The 25519-nt window shown below is 34.5% G+C and overlaps 1 pseudogene; it reads right to left on the bottom strand.

Moving 5' to 3' along the window:
• Positions 1-21818: 21818 nt before the first annotated feature.
• Positions 21819-22124, bottom strand: LOC124963931 (10 kDa heat shock protein, mitochondrial-like; annotated as a pseudogene).
• Positions 22125-25519: the final 3395 nt, after the last annotated feature.

The following is a 25519-nucleotide window of genomic DNA, read 5'->3' on the forward strand; positions in this document are numbered from 1 at the left end:
AGAAGGAAGAAGTGAGAGTCAGGGATGAATCTTTGGCAAACAATTATTTGAAAAGAATTCAATGAAGGCAACAAAAGGAAGAAAAGAACAGCTTCAATATTGTGGAAATAGAAAAGTTTTCATAAACAGATAATGTGCTTAGGAGGGATGAAGAAGGGTGACATCTAAAACCTGTGATCTGTGACCTGTGATCATGCCATTGGGGTGTATAGCAAGGAGGATTTCTGGGAACCTATGACAGTATCAACATTTTGTAGATTGCAAAGCATTCAGATTGTAAAACTTTCAGGAGGGGTAGTTAGATAATTTGAAAACAAATGTAGCAAATATGGTTTTTCCTTCAAGAAATTCACTAATGAAAGGAATAGCAAATAATTGTATATCAGAAATGTGGCAATAAAGAATTTCAAAAGGAAAAGAGACATTTATATGTTCATGGCAGTGAAGAAAAAGCTTTGGTATGGTGAACTGATATCTCAGCAATCCAGACAAATCACTTAGCCTGATACTCAGATTATCTGTGTGGAAAATTAATAACATCACTTCAGCTATCGCAGAACCATAATAAGTATTATATGAGATAATACTTAGTTTGTGAAAACTCATCAGTACTATACAAATACAAAGTATTTTTATTATGAAGTGTATATAAATATCAAAACTATTTCACATACATAAAAGAAGAAATTTAATGTATACATTTTCTACTTTGTGAAAACAAATATATAATTATATAAGCTTAATGAAGAAAGCATTTTTCGGTTGAATTACTTTACCAAATTAACGGTTAATGTCTTCAGAGTAGACAAGATCAATAGTATAGTTAGTCAAATTTTGTTGAAAATACATTTAAAACCATCAAATAATCTGAATTATTATCCTTTTTATGTTCCATATAGTGAACAGAATTCCAGTTAATATCTAAAACAGGGACAAACATCTAGTAAATATATATCTTGGAATTCCATTCCTATCATTGACTGATTCTAACAAAAATCCCCTTTATTAATATCAGTTATTAAGTAGACTGGAATATTCTCACATGTAATTAATTTTCACATACTTTTGTTTCCTTCAAAGGTAAAAATTCAGTCTTATTCAACTTCTAATTGTGATATTGTTTTTATAACTTTTAAACGATAGAGTAAAAAACTTCACAATATACATATGTAGCAAAATCTAATTCTCAAAATATGGTCATTCAAAATATTGGTCTTCACTGTCATAAAACTTAAATTGTCCTATCTTCTGATATTCCTTCCCTTTCATGGATGAAATGTATGTTCTGGAGATGTAGGAGGCAGTGTAATTGAGTCATAAATATATAATCTCTGGAATGCAGCACATGGAAAATTCTGCCTAAACCATCTAGTAGCTGTAGGACCTGGACAAATTACGTAATTCTTCTAAGGTGAGTGTCTTCATTTGAGAATTAGAAACTATAATAATTTTCACTTCATATGATTGTGATATTTAGATAATTCAATGAATCTTAAGTTCTTACACATGCACATAATAGTAAAATTATTTATATATTAGCAAATATTTTTCTTTCATACTTATACAGTGAAATGATGGAGGGAGGTAAGGATTGTAGATAAAAGTCCAGAAGGCAACACTATAGCCTCAGAACAATGCCTGTAATGGGAGTCAATCAAGGAGACCAGTGGCAGCTGCTCCACATAAAAGACTTCAGCCAGTCCTAAGGTGAGTTCTGGAACTGGGGTGACCAATCAGAGCTGTAGTAGATGAAGACCAGAGGACCAGCTCTGTATGCTTCCACCTAAGCAGGCACCGGGTGAAGACTGCCCCCCATTGATGGGGTATGATTTGGGTCATGATGATGGTCTATAGTTAACAGCTATTTTTAGAAAGGAATCAGCTGAGACCCTTCAGTTGCCAATATCTCCAACAGATTGGGAATGAGTGCCTTGATCTAAACAGAGATCTTGGAAGTGCCCCACAGCATCTGTTAAATTTTTTATCTAAATTTATATTATAAATATAATATATCTAATATAATATAAAATTATATTACAAATTGTATAATTTTATCTAAATTTATATTGGAAAACTAAATTTAGTTATCAAAAATTTTCACTAGTAAGTTATAGTAAGTAAGGCACTATTAAGGTCAAAGGAAGTTCATTGTAAGTCACAGAAAATATGTTTAAACAGTCTAAAATAATATATTTGATTGCTTTAACAGATATTCTTTCTTTTTTTCTTTGAACCCAGGTGCTCTCTATCCCTGAATTGCTTCCCTAACCCTTTTTGTTTTGTTTTGAAACAAGTTCTTGCTAAGTGGTGCAGGCTGGCCTCAAATTTGTGATCCTTCATTCTCAGCCTCCCAAGTTGCTGGGATTACAGCCTATGCCACCCTGCCTGACTCAGATATTCTTACTCGAAATAAAAACCAGAATTTAAAATCTGAAAGTCTTTTCAAAAATTGAGGAGTATCTTTGTGTGTGTGTGTGTGTGTGTGTGTGTGTGTGTGCACGTGTGTGCGCGTGTGATATGCTACTCCGAACTTAATTATGTATATTTCCCTGATAATTTTTTAAGATAGCATGCTCAAACTTCAGCTCAATACAGACAAAATTATTACAAACTCAGCTTCACTAGAGACTATTTCAATAAGTTTTGTTGTTTCCTCATTACAAAGTACAAGTACTTTGCCTGCAATGATAAAAGAGAACATTTTATCCCTAGTTAGAAGGAGAAAATTTCCTGAAGAAGAAGGTAACATTTTAGCAGTGGGAAAAGTGGAACTTGTGAAGGTGCGGAAGTTCTTAACCTCGATGCAAATTGAGTGAATTTCAAAAATTCTGAGAGATAATCAGGCACATGGGAGAGTGAGTCAGTTTGCCTCAATGGCTATTTTGAGAAAGCCTGATTAAGAGATTTAAACTAAGAGTTTTGTTCCTGTGCCTAAGTTAATCAGTTTCCCACAGAAATGTAAAAAATCTTATTATGGTGAAAATGTGTTCAGATGAAATAAATGTGACTGTAGCATTCAATACTGACTGTAGGAGAGTATGTTGGTGCTAAGAAATTGTTTAAGGTAAGGATAGAAACATTTCTTTAAAAATGACCAATATAGGTATCAGGAGATAGAAGAACAGGTCTGACTTCTGCATAGACCAGAAGAAAAGGAGTGAAAGAACAGCTGAGAGAAAGAACACAGAGAGGTGGGCGACAGAGTAGACACTATAAAACTCAACATTAGATAGCTTGAGACTTGGAGACACTTGGAATTTGGTTACCAGAGTAGAAAATAAGGAAAAAATTCCTTGACTCCAAACCCTGTCCAGCATGGGGCCTGGAGGAGGTGGGAACAAAGAAGGAGGGAGAGAAAAGGTTCATAAGCTTACCTCCTTAAAACAGCTGAAAGGGAAAGCGGACCAAATTAAAATGGAACAGGAGCAGCAAAGATAATGAAGGAGATCACATCATTCAGATCAAACTGTGGGCAGAAAGCTGTGCAGGGAAGGGCAGCCATTTGGTACTGTCCACAGCTAGTGAGCCTCCCTAACAACAACAACAACAACAACAACAACAACAACAACAAAAAACAGAAAGAAATACCTCTAAAATGGGTTCTCTCAGTGATTCACCCTGAAGGAACCTGTGGAACTTATAGAGGAATTGTTGATATCTGAAGGTTATGGAAAACCCATCACCACTCACCTCAGATGAGGAGAGTAGGGTAGAACTGACCTGAGAACGGATTGCTACCCCCAGTTCAGCCTTCCCCCATAGCCTCCACAGGAGCTCAGGCAAAGATGGGCCAACTGACATCCTATCTCCAACACAGTGAAGGGTGTAAAGCCCCAGTGAGCTGCAGGAGCCAGGATAGATGATCCTGTGCCAAAGACCTCCCACAGCTTGCAATCACAGACCCCAGAGTTGCAGATGGCCACTAAACACTTAAAACTGTTACAAAGCAGCCCAAGCAGAGGGAAGCCATCACTCAACAACTCATACCCACCAGCCCATCGGAACTCAGATGAAAGTGGGACAACTGACATTCTAACCCAGTCACAGAGATGGTATTCTGGTGATCTACAGCAGCGAGGTTGTAGTAGAATAGTAATTTTATATTCTCTAAAATACACTATATTTTAGGACACAAAGCAAGTCCTAGAAAACACACACACAAAAATAAGTAATTCCTTGCATCCTATCATATTATAACTTAATGGAATTAGAAATCAATAACAAGATAAAAAACAAAAACAACATTAATGCATAGAGATTAAGTTATGCACTTTTGAATGAGAAATGGGTATTAGAAGAAATCAGGAGAGAAATCAAAATATTCTTAGAAGAAAATACAAACAGATATACAACATATTGAAATCTCTGAGACAGTATGAAGGCAGTTCTAAGAGGAAAGTTTATAGCACTGAGTGCATACTTAAAAAAAAATTGGAGAGATCACAAATAAATAATCTTGGAATCTTATATTCCATCTCAAGGCCTTAGAAAAGGAAGAACAAACTAATTCCCAAATCAGTAGAAGATAGAAAATAATTAAGATTAGGGTTGAATTTAATGAAATTGAGAATAAAAAATAATACAAAGATAATAAAACCAATAGTTCTTTGAAAAAATTAACAAGACTGATAAATCCTTAATTAAAATAAAAGAAAAAGAAGACCCAAATCAACAAAAATTAGAGGTAAAAAGGAGATATTACCACAGCCACTTCTGAAATCCAGAGGATTGTCAAAACTGTTTTGAAAATTTATGCACCAATAAACTGGAAAATCTATAGGATATTGACAAATTTTTAGACACACGCAACCTACTCAAATTGAACCTGGAAAATACAGAAAACCTAGACAGATCAATATCAAGCAATAAGATTGAAGCAGTAATTAAAAGCCTTCCTACAAAGAAAACCCCAGGACCAGATGTATTCTCAGTCAAGTTCTATCAGACCTTTAAAGAAGAACTTGGTTAAATAACTCCATAAAATTAGAAGAGAAGTAATACTCCCAAATACATTCTATGGAGTCAGAACTACCCTAAAACCAAAACCAAAGATACATCAAGAAAATAAAAACTAATATACCCAATAAACATATTAAGAAGATAGAATACCATGATCAAACGGTTTCATCCCAGGGATATAAAATTAGTTCAATATAGGCAAATATAAAAATGTAATTCATCACATAAATAGAATTAAGGACAAGAATCATATAATCCCAAAAGTTGTAGGAAAAGTCTTTGATAAAATCCAGTATTCTTCATGTTAAAAACAGTGGAGAAAATAGAGATACAAGGGATTTACCTCAAAATTATAAAGGCAATAAATGACAAATTCAAAGCCAGCATCATAATGAATGTAGAAAAACCAAAAGCATTTTCTCTAAACTTGGGAACAAGACAAGATGTACTCTGTCAGTATTCCTATTCAACATAGTTCTTAAAACTCTAGCCAGAGTAATCAAAGAAAAGGAAATTAAAGGGACACAAATAGTCAAAGAAGTCAAATTATCTGTTTGTTGATGACAATTCTATGTCTAGAAGGTCTCATAAACTCCATCAGAAGATTTCTAATGATGATAAACAAATTCAGCACAGTAGCAGGATATGAGATTAATATACAAAAATTAATAGTTTTCCTATACTCCAATAATGAATCTTCTAAGAAAAATATCTGAAAAACTATTCAATCACAATATCTTCAAAAAATAAATAAAATGCTTAGGAATAAATATATAACCAAAGAGGTGAAAGACCTCTACAATAAAAAGTATAGAACAATGAAGAAAGAAATAGAAGAATACCTTAGATTGGTATGTTCTTAGGAAGAATTAATATTGTGAAAATGACCATATTATCAAAAGCATATACAAATTCAATGCAATCCCTATCAAAAAACCAATGATATTCTTCACAGAAGTAGAAAAAACAGTCCTAACATTTTATGGGGAGGGGGGGAGGAAGACCCAGAATAGCCAATGCAAAACTGAGCAAGAAGACTGACACTGGAGGAATCCCAATACCTGATCTCAAATTATACTACAGATCTTTAATAACAAAAACAGTATGGTACTAGCATCAAAACAGACATGAAGACCAATGGAATAGAACAGAAGACACAGAGACAAAACCACATACAGTCATCTCATATTTGACAAAGTTGCCAAAAATATGTTGGAAAAAAGACAACCTTTTCAACAAATGGTGCAGAGAAAACTAGCTCTCCATATATAGAAAAACAAAACTAGATCCCTATCTTTCATCCTGCACAAAGATCAACTCAAAGTGAATCAAAGATCTAGGAATGAGACCAGAAACTGCAACTGCTGGAAGAAAACATAGGCTCAATACTCCAACATAATGACACAGGCACTAACTTCCTTAACAAAACACCTAAAGCTGAAGAAATAAAACCAAGAATCAATAAGTGAATAGCATCAAATTAAAAAGCTTCTGCACAGCAAAGGAGACAATTAAGATCATGGAGAGAGAGCCCACCGAATGGGAGAAAATCTTTGCTAACTACTCTTACAACAGGGGATTAATAGCCATAATACACAGAAAACCTAACACCAAAAACCCAAATGACTCAATCAATAAATAGGTAAAAGTTCTAAACAGAATAAACACAAATGGCCAACAAGTATATGAAAAAATATTCAATACCCCTAGCAATCAGGGAAATGCAAATCAAAACTACATTGAGAGTTCATCTCACTCTAGTTAGAATGGCAATTATTAAGGGAACAAATAATGATAAATGCTGGTGAGAATGTAGGGTTAAAGGTTCACTTATACATTTTTGGTGACTGAAAATTATTATGCCCACTTTGTAAATCAGTATGGTGATTTCTCAAAAGACGAGGAATGGAATATAACCCAGCTTACACTCCTTAGTATATATCTGAAAGAACTAAAATCAACATACCATTGTGATACAGCCAGATCAATGTTGATAGCAGTACAATTCACAAGAACCAAGCTATAGAATCAACCCAAATAACAGTCTAGAGATGAAAGAATAAAGAAAATGTGGTACATATATGCAATGAATGTTATGAATTAGATATGAGGTATCTCCCAAAAGCTCATGTGAGACGATGTAAGGATATTCAGAGGTGAAATGACCAGATAATGAGACCTGTAAATTAATAGTGGATTAATCCACTGATATACATTATCTGGGTGGTAACTTTAGAAGGGAGGGTGTGACTAGAGGAGGTAGGTCACTTGAGACATGCCTTTGGAGTTTACGTTTTGTCCCTGGTGAACACACCCTCTCTCTGCTTCCTGGTTGCCATGTCCTGAACCACTTTCCTCTGCCACACACTTCTGCCATAACGTTCTGCCTCACCTTGGGTGCAGAGCTGTGAAGTTGGCTGACCATGGACAGAACCTCTAAAACAATGGGCCAAAATAAACTTTTTCTTCTCTAAGTTATTCTCTTCCAATCTTTTGATCACAGTGACACAAAGCTGACTAAAACAATGTAGTTTTTCTCAGCTATAAAACAATGAAATAATGATATCTGCTGGCAAATGGATGAATTGGAGAACATCATGCTAAGTGAAAAATCAAGGTTGAATGTCTTCTCTCATATGTAGAAGCTAGAATAAAAGAAGTAAAAAAAAGGATGGGGGAATCCCATGGATATTGAAGGGAGATAAGTAGAGTAGGAGAATGAGATTGAGGGTGAGAGAGAGGGATTGGAAAAGGGAGGAACTGAGGAATGAAATTGACCAAATTGTACTAAGTACAATTATGAATATACCACAGTGAATTCTACATTTATATATATCTATAAAGCAGAATTCAAAGCTAATAAATAAGTAGATGAGTGGAGTAGAGGAATGGAAGCAGGGCGAGGGAGGAGAAGAGAGAAAGAACAACTCCTAGGAACTGAATTAGAACAAATTATATTCCAGGCATGTATAATTATATGAAAATGAAACACACTACTATGTATAACGATAATACACTAATAAAAACATTTTTAAATGATCAATACACAGGCTATGAATATATACTCCAAATAAAATCAGGAAAGATAAGATATAAGGCATGGCCTTATATATTTAAATTCAGTCTAACTATGAAAGAACACATAATGATGAGTCAAATATTTTTAATCTTTCTCTGAAAAAAAAAATGTGATTGAGACAAAAACATTCCCAATCAAAAAGAGAAGGAAAGTTGAGAGAAGAGATAAAAGGAAGAGGAAACAGTTCTCCTGTCATTTTTTGTCTTTACTACATTTATTTTTGCATTGAATGGTGAAGGGAAAAAACTCCTAGGAAGGCATAATTGGAATTCAAATAGTGGAAAATCTGGCAATTTGCAAGGATGCACAGAGTAAGAAGTTATGAAATTTTAGAACTACAAGTGACTTTATATCCATCTAGACAAAAGGATTTTAAACTACTTTTAATAGCAGAATGGTTTCTCTGCAAATGAAACATTTTTTTAGTACCTGTGATACCCCACTCCAAAAAATATGAGAGAACAATTGTCTTGCTTGAAGTAGGGGCAAGAATTCCATAGCACCACTTATCATCTTCCCATTCTTAGAATAAAATTTAATAACTCCTATTCTAGCTCATCATCCTTAGTTTATGTATAAAAATACAAAGAACCAAGAAGTTCAACTAATTTATCCAAAGTTCAAAAGCAAATACATGTCAGAGTCAAAACAGGATCCCAGGTACTGAACCTTCTGCATAACTTAGTTGCACAGAAAATAGTCCATGTGGACAGGAGTTTATTGCCATCAAATGGAAAATGTTGATATATGGGAAATAATATAGCATAATTTTAAACATAACTATGTATCAGTAAAATATAAAGTCTGGAAATGTTTTCCAATAACACTTCAATTTGTCTGAAAAAAGGGCCAAATTATATACAAAATGTCTTTAGCCCAGCAAGTCTACTCTCAGAAATGTATCCTATGAGAGGAGAGGAGGTTTGTACCCTCCAAAGTATCTTTTTGTGTTGTTTTTTTCTTTTTTTCCATCCCATGGGACTGGGGATTTGAACTCTGGCCTTTCCACTAGCAAAGCCAGCGCCCTAAGGGATGGTCTATATTGGAAAGAAGGACTGTATAGAGGGAAAAGAGGGGTGGGAGAGGTGGGGAGGAAGGGAAAAAAAATAATGAATCAAACATCATTGCCCTATGTAAATGTATGATTACACAAATGGTATGCCTTGACTCCATGTATAAATAGAGAAACAACATGTATCCCATTTGTATACAATAAAAAAAAAAAAAGAAATGTATCCTACGAGTTTATTCTGATGTAAGTTAATAAGTTGATAAATTCAAGGACAGGTTTGCTTACTGCATACTACATAAAACAACCAAAACCTATGAATAGTTTTCATGTTTGAAAGGAGGGATCTAAATTTTAAAAAGGTTACATCCTTAAAATCTGATATTTCATAAACACTAAAAGTATGCAGGTATGTCTTTTTGAGTAGGTATGGAAATATTACAGAATATATTATTGAAGACTTCTTTTCTTTAGGTTTCAGGTACTAATAGTCTGACAGTGCCACATGGTACCAACCAATTAGGTCCTGCACAACACACATGATATTGATGGGCTCCCAAGAAACAAAAGAAATGTTCCAGGGGAATTAATAACCCTGAGCTGTAATCTGATAAGTGAAATGTAAACATACACACTAGGCAGATGTTATGATTAAGATGTGGTTGGTCTGAGCCAAAACTCATGTAAATCTGGTTGACAAGGTAGCAGTGTAGGAAGGTGAGGCTTTTGAGAGGTGATTAGAACTTTAAGAGGGATTAATGTCTTCTTCACAAGGGTTTCAGAAGAATGGAGTAGTTCTTGCAAGAGCAGGTTGTTATAAAGCAGGTCCATTCCTTTGTTTTCTCCTTCTCTTCTGCATGTGCCCACTCACAATTCTTGCACATACCATCCTCCATATTATGATTCAGCATGAGGGTCTCACCAGAAGCTGAGCAAAATGCCAGTGCCAAATCAACTTCCCAACTCCACAAATGTGAACCAAAATGAACCTTTTTTCTTTATAAATTATCCTATTTCAGGCACATAAATTATCTAGTCACAGAAAACAGCCCAAGGCAGTAGGCATACCCAATAGATACATGCCATTATTAGGGGCACAATCAAGATATAGTTGTCTTTACCTAAAAATCACAGGTATAAATTAGAGACTTAGATTAAGATACAAATCCTAGAAGGGACTAAAGGAAAACCAGGTGAACAGTAACCCTTGGCTTCTGAAATAAGTACATGGAAATTATTTAAGAAGAATAGTCTATGCTAAGCCCATGGCAAATATCATTCTAAAATGGTGAAAAACTGAAAGCATTCCCCCTAAAAACTGGAACAACGCAGGGACGCCCTCTTTCACCACTTCTATTCAACGTCGTCCTCGAAACTCTAGCCAGAGCAATTAGACAAACCAAAGAAATTAAAGGGATATGAATAGGAAAAGAAGAACTCAAACTATCCCTATTTGCTGATCATATGATTATATATTTAGAGGAACCAGGAAATTCCACCAAAAAACTTTTAGAACTCATAACTCAATTCAGTAAAGTAGCAGGATGTAAGATCAATGCACATAAATCTAAGGCATTTTTATACATAAGTGATGAATCTTCAGAAAGAGAAGTTAGGAAAACTACCGCATTCACGATAGCATCGAAAAAAATAAAATATTTGGGAATCAATCTCACAAAAGAGGTGAAAGACCTCTACAATGAGAACTACAGAACACTAAAGAAAGAAATTAAAGAACACCTTAGAAGATGGAAAGATCTCCCATGTTCTTGGATAGGCAGAATTAATATTGTCAAAATGGCCATACTACCAAAAGTGCTACACATATTCAATGCAATTCCAATTAAAATCCCAATGATGTACCTTACAGAAATAGAGCAAACAATCATGAAATTCATCTGGAAGAATAAAAAACCTAGAATAGCTAAAGCAATCCTTGGCAGAAAGAGTGAAGCAGGGATATCCCAATACCAGATCTTCAACTCTACTACAAAGCAATAGTAACAAAAACGGCATGGTATTGTACCAAAATAGAAAGGTGGATCAATGGTACAGAATAGAGGACATGGACACAAACCCAAATAAATACAATTTTCTTATACTAGACAAAGGGGCCAAAAATATGCAATGAAGAAAAGATAGCCTCCTCAACAAATGGTGCTGGGAAAACTGGAAATCCATAAGCAACAGAATGAAATTAAACCCCTATCTCTCACCTTGCACAAAACTCAACTCAAAATGGATCAAGGACCTCGGAATCAGACCAGAGACCCTGCATCTTATAGAAGAAAAAGTAGGTCCAAATCTTCAACATGTCGGCTTAGGATCAGACTTCCTCAACAGGACTCCCATAGCACAAGAAATAAAAGCAAGAATCAATAACTGGGATAGATTCAAACTAAATAGCTTTCTCTCAGTGAAGGAAACTATCAGCAATGCAAAGAGAGAATCTGCAGAGTGGGAGAAAATCTTTGCCACTCATACTTCAGATAGAGCACTAATTTCCAGAATATATAAAGAACTCAAAAAAATCTACACCAAGAACACAAATAACCAAATCAACAAATGGGCTAAGGAAACGAACAGACACTTCATAGAAGAAGACCTACAAGCAATCAACAGATATATGAAAAAATGTTCAACATCTCTAGTAATAAGAGAAATGCAAATCAAAACTACCCTAAGATTCCATCTCACCCCAATTAGAATGGTGTTTATCAAGAATACAAGCAACAATAGGTGTTGGCAAGGATGTGGAGAAAAGGTACACTCCTACATTGCTGGTGGGGCTGCAAATTTGTGCAGTCACTCTGGAAAGCAGTGTGGAGATTCCTTAGAAAACTTGGAATGAAACCACCATTTGACCCAGCTATCCCATTCCTTGGCCTATACCCAAAGGACTTAAAATCAGCATACTACATAGATACAGCCACATGAATGTTCATAGCCGCTCAATTCACAATAGCCAGATTGTGGAACCAACCTAGATGCCCTTCAACTGATGAATGGATAAAGAAACTGTGGTATATATATACAATGGAATATTACTCCACCATAAAGAATGATAAAATTATGGCATTTGCAGGCAAATGGATGAAACTGGAGAATATCATGCTAAGTGAGATAAGCCAATCTCAAAAAAACCAAAGGACGAATGATCTTGCTGATAAGCGGATGATGACACATAATGAGGAGGGCATGAATGGCGGAAGGAGGGACTATATAGAAGGATAAGAGGGGTGGGGGGGAGGAAAAAATAACAGAATGAATCAAAAACTATCACCCTATGTAAATGTATGATTACACAAATGGTATGCCTTCTACTTCATGTACAGAGAAATAAGATGTATCCCATTTGTCTACAATAAAAATGAATTTAAAAAAAAGAATAGTATTGACAAATTCAGCCTCTAGATTTTCCACAAATTAAAAGCAACTACACATGATTTCACAAAGAACACAAGCACAATTTTTTAAAACGAAATGTAAATTGCACAGATTTGAATAAGAAAAGAGTAGAGTAAGAGAACTTTTTTGAAAAACTAAAGAGAACTTTTTTGTAAGAGTTCTATTCATCTTCTACATCTCTGTGATTGGGTGAAGGGTAGAGAAATTCCCCAGGTCCTACCACATCCAATTAATTTTGTGTGTGTCCCTTGCTATGGGCTTACTCCACAAAATTTACATGTTAAAGCACTAATGCTGAGTACCTCAGAATGTGTATGTACAGAAGGGACCTTTAAAGAGATGAGTAAGTTAAAATGAGGCCATTGGTGTCCTTATCCAAAGAGAAGATTTGGATTTATAGTGAGACACCAGGGGAATAGGCATACTGAGAAAGGGCAACGTGTTGACAGGAAATGGCAGCCATCTGTGAGCCAAGGAGAGAGGCCTCCAGAGGAACCAAACCTACTGACACATTGATTTTGGAGTTCTAGCCTCCAGAAATATTAGAAAATATTCTTTTGTTTAAGTCATCCAGTCTATGGCCACACTGGTAAGCTCTCCCAAACACTTGAGGAAAAAAAAATACAAATTTGACAAATTCCATTCCAAGAGAAGAGGGAACAGTTCCTACCTCATTTTCTGAGGCCAGAAATACCTTACTATCAAAATCAGAGAAAGATAAGATGCTGATGAGGGAGAAAAAGCAAAATCTCTTATGAATACACAGACAAAAATCCTAAACAAATGAAGAAAAATGATAAAGCAATATCTAAAAAGAATAATGAATGCATCATGACCAAGTGATTTCCAAGTGATTTTCCAGGACTTGTCCAACATTTGAAAAGCCATTAACATATTCACTATATCAATGGAATTAAGAAGAAAAAAAAAAAACATCATCATCTCAATGGATACAGAAGAATTTGATACAATTTAACATGGATTCACAATTTTTAAAATTTTTAGCAAATTAGGAATAGAAAGGAAATTCTACAGCCTGATAAGGGGCATGCATGAAAAACCTATAGATAACATCACATGTGTGAATAAATGCCTAAGTGTTTCCCCTAAGAACAAGGCAGACACCTGCCTTCCTACTCTTTAGAACACCACACACCCACAACAGTGCAACAGGCAATTATAAGAAATAAAAGGAATACCAATTGAAAAAGAAGAGTAGAACTATCTATGCATGGACAACAAAATAGTAAAGATCTAAAAATCAAAAAAATATATATTTTTTAAACTCTGGTAGGATAAGTGATTTAATATAAGAGCTATATACAAAAATCAACATCATGCACAACCACAAAAATGAGAAGTTATACTCCATGTATATATAAGTCAAAATACATTCTACTGTCATGTATAACTGAAAAGAACAAACAGAAATTTTTTAAAAATCTGAATATAAAAAATATCAATAGCATTTCTATATATTAGCAATGAACAATTGGAAATAGAAATTTCAAAGATATAATTATAATAGCTCCCAAATAGTAAATACTTAATTATAAATCTAACAAACTACGCACAAGATCTAACTGTATGCTGAAAATGGCATAACACTGATTTTTATAAAAGACCACAAATACATAAATAGATAACTACTTTTATGGTCTGGAAAACTCATGAATTTAAGGTATCATTTCTCCCTATACTGACCTATAAATTCAACTTAACTTCAATCAAAATAGCAAATGTATATGAGAATACAAAAGAATTAAATAGCTCAACTAATTTTTAAAAGTAAACTACCTAATTTCTAGACATACTTTAAAGCTACAGTTTCAAGACAATACAGTATTGGTAAAAGAACAGACACATAGATTTATTTAAAAAAAAATAGTACAGAATCAGAAATAGATCATTCATATACATTCACTTGATTTTCAACAAAGATGCAAAGGCAATTCAACAAGTGGTGCTGAAACAATTAGCTATCCTTCACAAAAATATGTGCAGGTTGATCTCTATTTCACATGACAAGCTATAGTTAATTGAAAATGAAGCCTTGATCCAAATAACTTCTGAAAGAGCAGAGAATATTTGGAGCTTCATGTTACTGAAAAAAAAAATACTTAGGTACCAAAGCATGATCCATTAAAGAAAAATTTCATAAATTGGGTACTAAGTACATTAAAAACTTCTTACTCTTTTAAAGAAAGACATTGTGAAGGGAATGAAAAGACAAGCTAATAATTGCTAATCACTGCCTATTAAGACTTATATTCATGCAACAAAAATTCTCAAAACTCAACAAGAAAATAAAGTAGTCATGGGTCTACAGGGATAGCTCCATGGTAGAGCTTCTCAGTGGCACATGCAAATTCCCAAGTTCAATCTTCAAAACAGGAAAAATAAAAACAAAAATAAACAAAAAATTCAAACACTTCACCAAAGAAGATATATGGATGGCAAATAAGCATATGAAAAGATGTTCAACATCAGTAGTCATTCAGAAAGTATAAATAAAAACCAAAGATCACTAATGAAAGAACAGTTAAATTTGAAATAAACTACGAACAATATTAGGTGCTGATGAGGACGTCCCCATTCTCATCAAATGTAACTTGACAAATTGCTTGTGAGAATATAAAATGATATAGTTCCTTTGGAGATATTTGCTGCATCTTATAAAGGTTCTTTTAAAGTCAAACACAAGTAAGCCATGTGCCCAGAAATAACACTTCTAGGTTTTTACCCAGGGGAGAACCAAAGCATATGTATAAATATTTATAGCTAATGCATTCATAATTGCAAAAAAATGGAAATAACTCAAAATGCTCTTCAACTGCTGAATCAATACACAAACTATAGTACATTCCTACAATAGAATACTACCTAGTCATAAAGAGAAGTGAACTGCTGATAACAAAACATGGATGGATCTCAAACGCATTATGCAAAAGAACAGAAGACAGACATGACATTTGGGAAAAGGCAAAACTTTTGAGACAGAAAACAGAACAATGGTTGCCAAGGTCTAGGATGGGGAAAAGACTGTCTGTACAGGGGCATCGGAGGATTTGGGGAGGTGATAGAATGTTCTACATCTTGATCATGAAGGTGTGTGCCTCTGTCAAAAGTCACAAAGCAGTACACCACAATGGATAAAATATTTTGTATATAAATTATACATTAGTTTTGATAAATAAAATTTAAAACAAACACACTTATGCAATGAAACAATTTTAGAAACAGAAATGATAAAGTTCAGCTTACTAAGTATCAATGGGGAGTAGTAAGTGAGAAGAAATAGGAAAGTAACATTCTCATATAAATAATGTTCTAGGTCCTAAATGGAAGGTGTTTTCATGAGTGGTCAGTTATTATTATGCTTCAGTACTTATATATCTATTACATAGATTCTTTTGTTTTTTGTCAAACATTATATCATTTTTACATAGAACAAGATGTATTACCTTTTAAAGGCAAAACCAAACAACAAAAATAAGTTATTTAATTGAAAACAATTCCTTGATGTGAAAATGTAGGTTCAATGGCAGACCCACTTTAAGCATTTGGGATAGTTACCAGCAGGCACATATCTAACCAGTTTATTTGCTGTAAAAAGTAATATATGTATGCATTTTATTATTTTTTGATGACATATAACCCAATAATTTCAAAAGCTTTAGTTTCTGAAAGCAAAACATTCCTTTTCCTATTGCTTTTTTTTCTGTTCCATCACCTCCATTCTGAATTTTAACAAATCTAGCCCAATTTCAATATTATGTACTACTACAGCATGCCTAAAACTTGACAGTCTTCCTCCGAGGTATGTATGTGCCTTGCATATATAATGTTCAATATCTTTACGCAGCCACGCCAACCCAAGAATTATCATAATTCACTGATCGTGTATATATTTTAAAAGAACTCTGCTCAGTCATGCAAAAATTCACAGTGGGATTTCTAAACCCTCCAACTCTGACTTAATATTTCATATCTCTTTAGTAAGGGTAAATACAAATGTGAATCACTTTCTCCTTAATAGTCAGTATGTGACTGATAAACACGCACATGCATTTGACATGCTGCTCTGCCACTTGCTGCTCAAAAGGTTGGAAAGGCAACTGTCACCCCAAAACTAGTGATCAGATCAGGAGAACAATCGGGCCAGGCATGGCCAGATTCCATTATCTTATCAGCCTTACCCCTAATTCTGCCATCCCACTGAGAAGAGCTGTTAGAGGCAGAACCAACAAGGGCCCCAGCTACGAGTTTTCTGTTACTTGCCATCACAGACGATCCACCATGGAGCCTCATAGGAAGTGCTGGTGCACAGCTTTCATCTATAGACATTAAATCAAACTGTTATTTTTTTTAAGTCTTTGCAAATCTTTCCTCTCTCCCTTCAGTACGCTGATATCCCTAATGTGACTTATTTATATTTTTAAAAGCCTTGCAGGCAGTCTTTACAGATTTTATCATGGACTAAAATCTATCTGAGTTAAAATTGTTCAAGACTTTATGCACATTTTGGGAAAGGGGCTGTGCAAATTAATGTATTCATTCTAGATTGTATTTAGCTAACATCTTTCTTCACTTGAACCTAACAGCTCACAGGATTGCAAAATTATTGAATCAGCTTGACTGTGATGCTTTGTTCATTTTAAAAAAATAAATCTTTAGGCTCTGGTATCACCCTACCTTAAAATGCTATTATCGTTTCCTAGTGGCTACATAGTCAAAGAACTGTGTAGTCTCATTTAATCTCTTTGACTCTTCAGAGATCTGCATAACCTACCCATCTCCATTACCTCAGGAATTATGATTGGATTTAACCTTCTGCTCATTGAATTAGTGTCAGCTATCATTCTTAGTGTACATTTGTTAAATTCAATCTCTCCTATAGGGGAATGCCAGGCAGAGAAATGATAAGTGTATTAAATAGAAAGGGAAGACTGAAGAAATTGGGACTTAAAATCACTGTGCAGATAAAGGGAACTAAGTTCCTGTTGCTGCCTCGTTTCTTTCAAGGAGGATACAATCACAGCAGGAAGTGTAAGCCTTTATAGTCAGCCATCCAGAGTGTAAGGAATACTAAGTGACTTAGGACTTTCTTTTTCCAAAATGAAGAAGTGTTGGTTTTATTTTTTTTAAGTCAATATTAGTGTTACTGGGAAAGCAACTATATGGAACCCCCTAAAAACTCAGGTTTTCTACTAATCCTCAAAAAAAAAAATACTAATCATGAAACAACATAGGAAATAGCTATGAACTTCCCTCCAGCAAAGCAAAGCATCTTTGACTGCTGGGTCAGATATGAGGTAATCAAGTCCTATTTAGCCACATGGCTCTCACTATGGAACCACCCCTAGTCTGCAGAGGTCCACACATGGGTTAGAGTGTGTCTGCATTGTGCTTTCCTAGGAAATCTCCATGTCTGTTCCAGGGCTGTACTAAAAATAAATGAACAAATTCTCAGAAAATATGGTAAAACATTCCAAGCAAAAATGAGTAAGCAAAACTTTAAAAATCAGTCAACAGAAGACATATTACTAAAGTCAAAAAGTAGAAAGTCAAATCAAGTTTAAAAGAAAAAGATTTAAAAGAGACTTCAAAAATATATCCTACTCAACCTATCAACTTTCCCGAAAAAAAAAAGAGCTGGCTGGTTTCAGAAGCTTCCAGAACAGGAATATCCATGAGGCCCAAAGACAGAATGAAGTACACAGTGACCAACACACAGAAATGGTATTGGACATGCCTAGGGCCTAAAAGAAATCAAGGAGCCCAGAACATAAATTAAACAATAGGACTAAATGAAATTTAATGCAGGCTGCCTTTCATTTCATTTCCCTTTTAGCTTGGTTTTCTAAAGAATTGGTTCCTCAGGGTAAAACTATGTGTTTTAGCTTCAGGGAGAAAAAGAAGTTTTGGTATCCTAATATAATGTTTTCTAACATTATTTGCTCCAACATTCCTTAATATAGCAAAAGAGCCTGGACCTAAAAGGGGGAGGAGAGCTTGGGGTACCAGATCCTTAGATGCAAAAACACACTGCCAACATGTAGGAGAAGGAGATATTGAACTTCAAAATGGGAGAACTAGAGTTAGAAAACAAACATTATATCAAAATGTCCATCACTAATAGCAAGAAGCTATATTTAACAAAGTACTATCATTTTTCACTTATCAAAATAACGAAGACCACTACTAGAAGAGAGACTGGCTTTGTGATAAATTCCTAGCAGGAATAAAAATTGGTATGACTCCTGTGGAAAGAAATTTGTTAAGTTCTTAAATGGTATCTGCAAGATAGGCATATCCTTTTAACCAATGCAAAAAAATAGGACTCAGATTTTAAAATTTGCCCAAAGTCACAATGAATCATAGGTCAGAGAAGCCTTGTCATTTTGTATGACACCAAAAAAATAGAAAGTAAGAACAGAGGAGCAAGGCTTGAAGGCTGTCTAAAGTACCTGAGGTACGAACAGTCAAAAACAGGAGAGAAAATCCTGGTACCTAATTAGACTAAGGCTGAAAATATTTTTTAGATCCTTCATACAATATGCAAGAACTTGAAAAACAACCGAGGATGTCCTACCACTTTAAATATACATATATATACACTTTAAATATACATATATATATGTTGATATAATATATAATATGTAATATATGCTGGTATTATTTATATTTTATAATTAATTATAAATAATATCGGCATGTATTTTATGGCTGAACCTGAAACTTCTGCATATTTACATATTAGAGTCTTAGAAGTAGTCTTTATCTTGGTAATTCCTTTCCAAATCTTGTCAGAGAAGTTCTTGCTTCTTGGCTACAGAAGTAAAACAAAACAGGGCCAGCCTCTTAGACATGTAACCTGTGCAGTAGCACCAGATCCCATGTCAGAAGGGCACTGTGCTTGGTTTAATGCTCTCTAAAATTCTTACTAATTTTATCTTTAAACTTATATATTATAAGGGATACCCACTGTGACAATCAAGTATGTGCATGGCAAAGGAGATATACAAATGACTGCTTTTCCTTGCCACCCCATTTTCAGATGGAGTTCAGAAGCCCCTTGAGTCCAGAAAACTAGTGGATCCATATTGTATCAGAATTGATCAAAATTCCAAATAAGGAATTACAGATGTGGCTTAGTGGTAAAGCACTTGCTTAGCATGTGCAAGGCCCTGAATTGAGTCTGCAAAAAAAAAAAAAAAAAAAAAAAAAATTTCCAAACAGGTATGAAGTCAGAGTGTTACATGGATGACTGAGGAAGTAGAGGCTCTGAGCACCTTGACAAGCCATGAGATACAGCAATGGTGTTCTATAACACAGATGATCAGAAATCTGATTTATCCTCTCCTATCCAGTGCTACTTCTCTGTGTTAGCCAACCTCTTCTGCTGAAAAAGAACAACACATGGAAAGACAGGGAAAACAGAGCAGCCCATCATTCCTTTTCCCTTCAGTCCTTCCTTATTCCTCTGCGAGTCAAAGATTGACATACTGGTAGAATATGTGTAAGAGGTGAATTTAAAAATAGCAGAGTCAACTTTGTTCAGTGTTTCCACTCATATTGGAAGAATAAAACACAGATGCACGTATGAATTACAAAATACAAATTGTTTAATTTCACTGATTTCACATGAGTTCAATGTTATATTTTCATTTTAAACTGATCATGCACTATATAAAGATGATAGCATTTATGCTAATAATTAGATTTTTAATTTTTCCTTTAAGAATGATATTGAAGAGTAAATTTTTAAAAAGCATGAGTTAATAAGACAATGGAAAAATGGAAGATGCTTTGTGTTTTATTACCTGAATGCTGTTTTTCTTCCTGCTTTATGAATAAAGGGATCTTAATTTTTTTTTTCTTTTTTTCTTTTTGTAATGGGTTCAACAAATTATGTAGCTGATCAGGAAGGAAAAACCATTTGGGAGTGCACCTGTAAGAAATGGATGGTTCTGCTTAAAGCAAAACTTCTCCAATCCTTGTGCCCTGTGCTTTAGCAAATAGAACATACAGGTTCACAGTAGCAAGAGTTCACTGATTGGTTTTCTTGGCCATGCCTGCAGGTCTGTACAAAACGCAAATAGCCTTTGAGATTTTGAATGCAAAGGACAAGTGCTTTATCATGGCAAAGGCCATTTAAAATTCATATCCTGTCCTACAATATGCACACCACCCCTCACAGTTTAATGTCTTTCCTAAAGTTAATTATCAGACCTGCTATTTCTCTTCCATTATCTTGGTCATTGATGAAGATGTTGAGTAGATTCATTCCTGGCCTGACCCCTTGAAGATGAGTACCAGCAATGTCAACTCAAACTAATGCAGCTTAGAAGTCCCTTTTAAGCAAAATGCTCTAATAATCTGAGCAATTACTTAACTGGAGTGTCTCTCCATTTGTTGATCAGCATGTCATGCAAAAAAGAAAAGTCTTACTAAGTCAAGATAAATTATAACTGATGTCCTCCCACAGTTACCATTTCTCCTCTTAACCCACCCCCACACTGTCTATTAAGCCCACCTGCCTTGTCTCTGAACAAAATTGAATCTGTTTGCTTTAACTCAGAAAGGAAACAAGTGAGTCTCGATAGCTTCACTTGTTTTGGTCTTGATTATAATTTGAAAAATAAAGCTGAGGTGAGGAAGATATTTACCTTTATAGAAAGAAGAGTGTAGGGGATGGGGATGCTTTTGATCCACTCTGCATAATCTCCCTGACTTCTTTACAATTTTCCCCTATGGTCCTTCTCCTAATATCCTTTATTTATATGTTCTTATCATGGATAGTCTGACTATTTGCATTGGCACCAGAGATGAAGGGATTCCATTATCAAGATAGTCTGGAATATCACTATCCTCTATACGTGTAAGAAAATACTCTTTCTCATAGGGTCAATATCGAAATATCAGGCAGCTAGAAAAAGGGGTAATATATTTGGCTTCCTTTAGTTCACTGTGGTTTCTTTTTTATGGAAAATCATGTTTTCAGTAATATAAATACTTATTGTAGCTAAAATCTTATGTGCTCTCTTTGTGAGATGGGTGGCATGAGACAAATTCTCTAGAGAAAAAAGAAATAAAAAATATTTATTAATATGCAGAATTAATATCTTTACCAAGGTTAAAACAGGACACTCAAACTGCTATATTTCTAATCACTTTTTTCATTTACATATTTTATTTGGAAATGTTTACACAAGCACAGGGAAACTAAATTTTAGAGACAGTTATCAGATTATCATCAGTTTATTATAAAAGAGATGGAAACTCTTTACATGATGAAAGATTTCAGAACTTCAGTGGAATTGGCAGCTTTATACGATGCTGTTTCAAGGGTGATTTGCTTCAGTCTACATACTTTCCAAGAACATCACCACCTCTAAATAAGAAATAAATTACTTATCATCTAGAACTACCTGTTACCTCCATATTCTGGGAGAAAAACTTTATCTCCAACTTTAACGCTAATTGGCTGAATCTCTCCACCCTTTCCTTTAGAGACTGATCCCACAGCTACTACTATTGCTCGCAATACTTTTCGTGGAGATTATTCTGGAAGCATAATGCCTCCTTTGGTTACAGTTTCAGCTGCACTCCTTTCAACTAATACTCAAAGAGTGGAAGAAACTTTCTAAATACTTGTCTGATCATGACTCCAGCTGCCGCACTTAGGACTCCAATCTCCCGCCACTGCAGCAAAGAGACCCACAGTTCTGCCCTTGGAACACGTGACTCTCTAATCATTTTTTAAAGTTATCATTAGGTTAATTTGTGAGGTTGCAAAAAAAAAAGGATCAACTTTACAAGAATTTCCAATACCCAGTATTCTTTAGCATTCTAACTACACATTTGACTGGGAAATTTTACCAATTTTCCTTGAAAAATATATTGAATACCTCCCCCCATTCATGCTCCTATATATGTGTTTGTCAAATACAGCAATATTATCCTTTAACTCTGCAAAATCTTCTTCCTTTCCCTGACACCATCCTCCCCTCCAAGAATTCTACTTTAAATAGATCTGACTTGCATTGGAAGAATTGCCTAGGTGAATAAAACAAGAAATTGTTGTTTAGTTATAAAGTTGACAGGCAAGAACAACATGGATCCCTTGCTTGTTGAATTCTTTAAAAATGTTTTATTTTCCCTATCAGTCAGAGATGATCTTGGGGTATATGATAACAATAACTAGTCATTTCTAGACCAGACAAATGAACTCCTGGACAAGAATTTAATAAAAGACTTACTTTTTGCCTTCCAAAGCTTTCACTATAAACGTAGAGATACCATCTTTTCTTTGACTGTTATGAATAAGCTGAGAAAATGGCAGATTATTAAGATAGTATTCACACATGCCCTGTGATAATGGCTCAAAATGAAATTAAATTTGTCAACAGTTGCCCCCTTTCCTATTCACTAAAATCCCCAAACTTTTTCTTTAGTTAGGTCATCATTATCAGGAAAATGTAGAGGACAACATTTCCAAACAGATAAATTACTAGATAGGAATGTTCTCTCTCAGTTCTAATATTCTGATGTGCTAGTAGAGTTCCCCTCTGGGATATTAGAGAAGTATTTGTATGGCCTCATCATCTAAATAGGGTTATGAATTTTATGCTTGTGCAGGTAAGAATAATGATTCATTAAAAAAAGAGACTGAGAGATTCTCAAAATCCATGATTGATATGCCTCTTCCTATTATAGACTGAATTCAAAGTACAAGAAAGAAACAATGCCAAATTATTAATATCATCTTTGCAAAGAAAAACAGTCATCAAGTTCTTTTAACTTCTAAAAATCTGAATTCTTCAAGCATCCTAAATTGTAGAAATGTAAAATGGATACATTTAATACAGTAACTAATGGAATATTTTACAGCTCATGCATTATAGAAGCTTCCAAATCTTACTCATTTGGGCTTTGTCATTTTCTTTTTTTCCTTAAGATTTACTATTACTTCCTAATTATTTCTTTTGATTTTGGTTATTTTAGAATATATATTAATATAAAAATTATTAAACATAGGGTTGAAAATGTAGTCTCAACTAGTACTGTGCAGTGGAACTTTCTGAGATGATGGAAGTATTTCTTGTAATTTAGACACTTGTCTATGTGTGGCTCTTTCCATGTGTTACCAGTGCAACTCAGGAAACCAATTTATAATTTTATTTAGTTTTCTCTAATGTAAACTTAAATAGCTTCACATGCCTAATGGATACCCTAATGGATAGACAAATCTAGACCAATCAATCTTAAGAGAGTCGGAACCAATCTGCCACTTTCCTCCTAGGTTGCTGTCCCCAAATAACCACTGTTAATTATTCTAAATTCCATTTTGGATTCTAGTAAATAATTCTAAAATCAAAAATGCTCTAATTTTATTAAATTCAAATGTCAACAGCACAGGTGTGTGTGCACACATGTGCCTATGTCTGTATTGGAAGTTTTCTATTTGCTCAGATTTATATTTCAGTAATGGAGGCTGTAAGAACAAAAACTGTGTTTGCTCCTTTCCAAACAATTATCACAAACACATACAAAATCAACCCTTGGTGTTTCAGAACAATATGCCATTTTGCATCTGTGTATGTAAGTGCTAAAATATTCCGAAGCAGGAAGATTGAGAGGACTTCTTTCACTGTAGCCAATACAGTTCCTCAAGAGGATACTAATGACGTGTGGTGACAACTTTCCACTAAGTGAACTGTATTTCAAGGAATTTATCATCTTTTTGATCTCCTAGTCTAAAAAACTCAGGTAAATTTTTAAAATTTTATTCAAAAGAAACTAATTGGAGGCACATGCCTTTTCTGAATTAAATAATTTTGTTGTGTTAAGTACCATGTGAAACTTTTGGATAATGAGCTAACTATATTTTGATTTGCTCTGTTCTGAATGGCTTTCTTTTTTGCCTTTAATTCTTCTCCTTCCTTCCTTTTCCCTTGACCTTAATCTAGTCTTAATTTTTCTAGACATTCCTGCAAGTACTGTCTTTGTCCATTAAAAATTCCTCACATGGATGTGGTAGTCATAGTGGAGAGGGAACAAAATTCTTGGTTTGAATTTTTCATTCTCTAGGTCTCTGCCAATTACTGTCATAAGCAGTGGTGACTTCCTGGGAGGTGGACTCTTGTTCATTAGAAAGTGGCCTGAAACAATGAATTCCCTTCACATAAACCACTGAACTATCATGAGATGGTAACGACTTTCTGTCACTCCCAACCTAGGTCTAATCCAAACTCCTGACCTAGAGGTGTAAAGGTTTTGTAGCTCATTAGTGATTCCCCTGGAGCCATCAAATGCCAAGTCTCTAGTCACATGGTGCCTAAAGTGAAGTATCCTGCACCTTTTAGCATTAGTAGTATTTTAATGCCAAAATAAGAGATGCTAAGCTAAAGTAATTAAAATTTTTTTAAATTAAAATTTCTCAGTGTATGTGAGTCCAAGGTGATCATGTTAATATGATTTAAAATACTTTATTGTAATTACATTTTTATTAAAATCATTTCATGAATTCCTCATGAGGACAATAGTCCAACTCAGTAGGGCAGAAATGGACTTTATTTATTTGGGTATGTAAAATGGTTTTTCCTGAACTAGGACTAGGTCTGAGGGAAATGAGTTGTTCTAAATGCTGGGCTCAAAATAGTTTTGTTTATGTGATCAGGACAACTGAGTGTTCCTTTTCCTGAGGAAATAGTTTAAACATAAAATACTGGATTTAGATGAGAATGAAGAATCTCTGAGCCCAATTTTCCTGGTACTAAATTGGCAATGTTGGTAGTCTAAGAGAACCTGTTTCAGGTAAGTTAGACTGATCAAATTTTCAAGCTATTACAAACTTTGGATTCTGATTATGGTTCAATGCTTTGCTGCTTCAGTGAAGATAATTTCATTAGTATTTTTTTTTCTTTCTCTTAATGTGTAAACTTGAAATAAAATAATAGGTAAGTATACCATGTAACTATAATTTCAGTTTAGTTTTGGGGTCCATCAAACTAAAGCATTATCAATTTCATGATTCCTAACATATCCATTACTTATGG

This window comes from Sciurus carolinensis, chromosome 14 (assembly GCF_902686445.1).
Source record: "Sciurus carolinensis chromosome 14, mSciCar1.2, whole genome shotgun sequence".
Taxonomy (NCBI): domain Eukaryota; kingdom Metazoa; phylum Chordata; class Mammalia; order Rodentia; family Sciuridae; genus Sciurus; species Sciurus carolinensis.